The following is a 6,537-nucleotide window of genomic DNA, read 5'->3' as shown; positions in this document are numbered from 1 at the left end:
AAGAATCTGTACTGTGTCTACTCAACTTCTTCCCTCTGGATTTCCCCTCCTGAACTCCTGGCATCCATTTATCTTTTCATTGTCTCAGTAGTTTTGCCTTTTCCAGAATGTCATATAGTTAAAATCATATAGTAAGTAGTCTTTTTAGACTGGCTTCTTTCAGTTAGAGTATGCATTTAAGCTTTCTCCCTGTCTTTTTATGGCTTAATACCTCATTTCTTTTTTATTGCTGAATAAAATTCCATTATATGGATGAACACAGTTTGTTTATACACTCTTCTATTGAAAAGCATCTTGGTTGCTTTCAAGTGTTTACAATCACAAAATAAAATGTGTGTGTGTGTGTGTAGGCTTTTGTATGTAACATAAGATTTGAAATCAATTGAGTAAATAGCAAGGAGAGCAATTGTTGGATTGTATAGTGGAAACCGTGTTTAAATTTATAAGAAACTGCCAAACTGTCTTCCAAAAGTGAATGTATCATTTTGCATTCTTAACAACAATGACTGACAGGTTCCCTTGCTCCAAATCCTCACCAGCATTAGGTGTAGTTGGTGCATTGGATTTTGGCCATTCTCATAGGTGTGTAGTGGTATCTCATAATTTGCAATTCTGTAATAACATGTGATGCTGGGCTTCTTTTCATATGCCTATTTGTCATAAGTATATCTTATTTTGTGAGGTATCTGTTCAACTCTTTCATCCATTTTTTTATTGGGTTGTTCATTTTCTTATTGTTGAGTTTTAAGAGTTCTTGTTTATTTTAGATAAAACTCCTTTACTAGATATGATCTTTGCAATATTTTCTCTCAGTCTGTGGCTTATCTTTTCATTCTCCTGACATTCTTTCACATAGCAGAAGTTTTTAATTTTAATGATGCCAAACTGAACAATTTGTTCATTCATGGATTGTGCTTTGATGTTATCTAAAAATTCATAACCAAACTCAAAGTCACCTAGATCTTCTTTCATGTTATAATATAGAAGTTTTATATAAAGTTTTGCATTTTGTTTTTAGAATTATGATCCGGTTGAGTTGTTTGTGAGATGCGTAAGGTCTGTGTATGTGTGTGTATATATACACATACATAATGTATTTTGCATGTGGATGTCCAAATGTTCTATTGCCATTGTTGAAAAAACTATCTTTTCTTCATTGAATTATCTTTGCTCCATGGTCAAGAATCAGTTGACAATATTTGTGTGAGTCTATTTCCGGGCTCTATATGCTATTCCATTAATTTTTTGGTTGATTCTTTCTCCAACACCACACTGGTTTGATCACTGTAGCATTGTAGCAATTTTTGGCATTAGATAGTGTCAGTCTTCTGACTTAGTTCTTCAATATTGGGTTGACTATTCTGGACATTTTGCATTTCCATATAAATTTTAGAATCAATTTGATGGTATCTACAAAATAACTTTCTGTGATTTTGATTGAGACTGAGTGAATCTATTGATCAAATTAGTTGGAAATGACATCTTAACAATCTTGAGAATTATATTCATTAATATGGAATGTCTCCATCTATTTCGTTCTTTGATTTATTTCATAGTTTTCCTCATATAGATTTTGTACATATTTTGTTAAATTTATTCCTAAGTATTTTGTTGTAAACAGTATGTGTGTTTTTGTTTTTTGTTTTGGGGGGGCGCTGTAGAAGGGCAGAGGGAGAGGGAAAGAGAGAATCTCAAGTGGAGCCCAACGTGGGGCTCAATCTCATGACCCTGAGCTGAAATCAAGAGTCGGACACTTAACTGACTGAGTCACCCAGGCACCCCTGTGTTTTTCATTTCAAATTCCAGTTGTGCATTGCTGGTTTAAGAAGATAATTGAGTTTTATGTAATAACAACTTCATCCTGCAATCTTTTTTTTTTTTTTTTTTAAAGATTTTATTTATTTATTTGACAGAGAGAGACATAGTGAGAGCAGGAACACAAGCAGGCGGAGTAGGAGAGGGAGAAGCAGGCTTCCCCGCAGTGCAGGGAGCCCGATATGGGACTCGATCCCAGGACCCTGGGATCATGACCTGAGCCGAAGGCAGACGCTTAACGACTGAGCCACCCAGGCGCCCCATCCTGCAATCTTGCTATATTCACTTTTTAGTTCCAGATGTTTCTTATTGGATGCAGAAAATAATAACATCTGTGAACAAAGATACTTTATTTCTTCCTTCCCAATTATATGCTATTTATTTATTTATTTATTTATTTATTCATTCTGATGCATGAGCTGGGATTTCCAGTACTATGTTGAGTAGGAGTAATGAAAGGGGACATCTTTCTCGTGTTCTTTATCTTGGGAAAAATAATTTAGTTTCAGCATTAAGTGGGAAGTTAGCTGCCAGTTTTCTTTCTTTTTTTTTTTTTTTTTAAGATTTTATTTATTTATTTGAGAGAGAGAGAATGAGAGACAGAGAGCATGAGAGGTAGGAGGGTCAGAGGGAGAAGCAGACTCCCTGCCGAGCAGGGAGCCCGATGCGGGACTCAATCCCGGGACTCCAGGATCATGACCTGAGCCGAAGGCAGTTGCTTAACCAACTGAGCCACCCAGGCGCCCGGCTGCCAGTTTTCTATAGATGTTCTTTATTAAGTTGAGACGTCCCCTCTATACCTTATTTCCTGAGAGAGTTTTTTGTGTGTGAATCCGTGTTGGATTTTGTCAAATGCATTTTATGTTTCTATTGATATGATTGTATGCTTTTTTCTTTTGGCCTGTTGATATCATTGATTTCATTAGTTGATTTTCAATATTGAAACAGCCTTGCATACCAGGGATAAATCCCACTTGGTTATGGTACATAATTGCTTTTATACATTTTTGGACTCAATTTGCTAGTATTTTGTTAAGGGGTAATGCATTTACATTCACATATTCTGTACTTTTTCTGAATTATAATGTCTGCCTGACTTTAGTTGGCTAATGTTGGCCTCAGAGAACAAGTTAGGAATTGTTTTCTCTTCTGTATTTTATGAATGAATTGTATAGAATTGGTATCATTTCCACCTTAATTTTTTGGTAGAATTCACCAGTGAAACCATATTGGCCTGGAGCATTTTTTGGAAAGATTATTAATTATTTATTAAATTTATTTAATAGATATTGGCCTATTAAGATTATATATTTATCTTTGTGTGTTTAATGAATGCATCTCTTAAGAAATTGGTTCATTTTATCTAGGTTATCAAATTTTTAGGCATAAAGTTGTATATCATACACAAAATCTATGTTGGTGAGGTTTTTCTTTCAACATTAAATATTTCACTCCACTTTATTCTTGCTTAAATGGTTTCTGAAGAGAAGTCCAAAGTAATTCTTGTCCTGTTTCTCTATATCTAAGGTTTCACATCCACCATTACTACCACTGACTTCTTTCAAGATATTTTCTTTGCCTCTGATTTTCTGAAGTTTGAATATGGTATGCCTAGGTGTACATTCTCTGGAATGTTTCATAATTGATGTTTTCTGAGCTTTTCAGATCTATAGTGTCTGTTATTTAGAGAATTCTGCGCCATTATTACTTCAAATATTTGTGTTCTCTCTTGCTTCTACCTTTAATATCCTCATTATGTGTATGTTATACCTTTTGTAATTATTCCACAGTTCTTGTATATTTTATTCCATTATTTTTATTCATTAATGTCTTTACATTTAACTTCTGGAAGTTTCTGTTGACCTATGATCAACTTCACTGATTTGTCTAGTCTATTGAGCTCATCAACACATTCTTCATTTCTGTTACAGTATTTTTTATTTCTAACATTTTCTCTTGATTCATTCTTAGAGTTTCCATGTCTCTGCTTACCTTACCCATCTGTTCTTGCATGTTATCCATTTCTTCCATTAAAGTCATTAGTATATTAACCAAACTCAAAGTCTGATAATTCCAAAATCTCTGTCAATTTTGAGTCTGGTTCAGATGCTTACTTTGTTTCTTCAGAGCGTTTTTGCCTGTAATTTTTTAACAGTAAAAATATATGTAATTATTATTTTTATAGTAGGTGAAAGATGCTTAGGTGGATTGGTCTTTAGTGTAAGCTTTTATATTTATCTGGCTAAGAGTTAGCCTGTGTTTACTATTTGCTGTAGCTGTGATGTTAGAGGCTAAAATTTCCTCTACTGTCCTTGTTTTTGTCTCCCCTGTTGTCTTTGGTTATCCATACACTCCATAAATATGGTCTGAGGCTTTCAATTCTTTCAACTATAATCCCCTGCTATTATTCTGGAGCACTATTAATGTGGTGATAATGCATGGGAGGAGAGCAAGCCTTTTGCAGACCTATAATTAAGTTTTAGTCTTTTAGTGGGCCTGAATTATGTATTTTCCTTCTTTTGTCAAAATCTAAGGAGGGCTGGACTTGGGTGTTTCCTTCCCGAGACTGGTTGGGTTTCGGTAAAATCCTCTTATGTTAGGCTATGGTAAAATAATTTCCTTGAGGGCAGGCCTTGTTAAGGGGAAGAAAGCTCTTGTTAAGGGGAAGAAACCTAATTTTTTGAAAATAGTTAGTTTTCTTCTTCGCTTGTGGGAAGCACTACAGGATTTTTCTCTGATATTCATAGTAAAAAACTGGTGGGGTTATTTCAAGAAAAACTCTGTAAAGTGTAGGGACTTCCTTAAGAGTGTGCTCCTTCCACGTTTTAAGATCTAAACCTAGTCCACACAGAGACTCCAGAAATTCATCAATTATACTTTAAATATACTAACTTAAGCTATGGGCTTCTGTTCCTGGTTAAGTTGTAATTCTCTATAACTGCCTGTTTCTTCAGTTTCCAGGACAATAGTTTGTCTTATGATCTCAGATCTTTGATGAATAAGAAGAGTTGTTGGATTTCAGTTTGTTCAGCTTTATTCTTATTGTGAAGAAGCAAGTGATGACTGCCAAGCTCTTTACATGTCAGAAATCAGTTTATTTTTATTTATTGTGTTTTGAATTGCTGTTAAGTTATATGAACATATCATTTAAAGTTTAGTTAATCAGACTTTACAAATGATGCTCTGTGCTTACTTTACAAGTGTTAATGTAATTCTCAGGGTATCTTTTGTTAGCTTCCTGTGTTTTTAAAAAATAGTACAAAGTGTTTTATCATTTCTGATATTTTTGGTGTAGATAGCTCTGTGGTTGTTAGGAGGGGGGAAATGATTAAATACTTCGTCTTGTTTTATGCTAATGATAATGTCTTAGAATTAAGAATGATACCCTAGAACCAGCAAACAGAAAAATACCCGTGCAACAAAATGACAAAAGCAAAAATAAGGGATTCATCTTCAAATATAAGCTAAAACATGAATTGAGGCTGAAAGATTGGCTACTTGGTCTCCTTTAAGTAAATTTTAAAAGTTTTTTAACAGGTAACCACAAGAGACTAAAATGCCAAGAAATGGCCCCTACTTGTCTCAGAATTACATCTTGTATACTTTTTCTATATGATTAATTTGTAATTGGAAAAAAAGCTTTTTCATATTTTTTTGCTTAAACATTTAATAATGTTTGGATATATACACTCATGAAATAGAAAGGTCTGAATACAAGCTGTGTCACAATTTACATCATCAATAAAAGTATTAAACATAAAGAAAAATAAACTTGGAAACTATGACATTCCTGACTCAAATACAGATGTTTCTACTTTATATCAGATCAATTTTACTGAAATCTTTAATTAAAATACGTGCTTTAAAAACTATAGTAAATTATAGGAAAGAATATCCAATGGGAAAAGGACAGTATCTTCTACCTATGGTGTTGGAAAAACTGGTCTCTACATGCAAAAGAATGGAACTGGACCACTTTCTACACCATACCCAAAAATAAACTCAAAATGGACTAAAGACATAAATATAAGTCCTAAAACCATAAAAATCCTAGAGGAGAGCTTAAGCAATAATGTCATAGCAACATTTTTCTAGCTATGTTTCCTGATGGCTTCTGAAGTCAAGCCCTGATATTTATAACCTGAATATTAATTCATGTAAACATATTAGGTCACTGTAATATTAAGCTTTATTGATAACTACCACATGTACAACTGTAGGTTGGCTTTCCCTACAAATTTTGCACACTATCCAACCTGTTCTGCCTACATTGCTGCTCCCTGCACCTGCTCCAAGAGGTCTAATGCATGTTGGTGGTCAACATCTCAAACAGGAGGCTGCCCTGTAATCCTGTTGAGGATTTTTTACCCTTGTAGCTCTGCAGCCATGACAGGCTTTGTAATTGCTCCATTCTATCATCTTTCTGAAGCTGATCTTTCTGTCTTATCTGACACAACCATTGCAATTGATTTAAGGTCCCTTTGATCCGTGTGATCTCTGCAGCAGAGTGAAGGAAAATGATTCACAAACTGGAATGTAATGCAGAAGTGGGCTGAAGGAGCTACTGAATTTCAGAGTTTGATGAAACAGCTCTTTCAGGTTTTATTTGTGACCTCACTCTCTCTTGATAAAAGTCCCACATGTGATTTTCCTGGTAAAGGAATCCAGGATCCATGGTTATGGTGGATTCTGGGTGTATTCCTTTAAAAAGACCTGTGTTGT

This window comes from Halichoerus grypus, chromosome 14 (assembly GCF_964656455.1).
Source record: "Halichoerus grypus chromosome 14, mHalGry1.hap1.1, whole genome shotgun sequence".
NCBI lineage: Eukaryota > Metazoa > Chordata > Mammalia > Carnivora > Phocidae > Halichoerus > Halichoerus grypus.
This window is presented reverse-complemented; position numbering follows the sequence as displayed.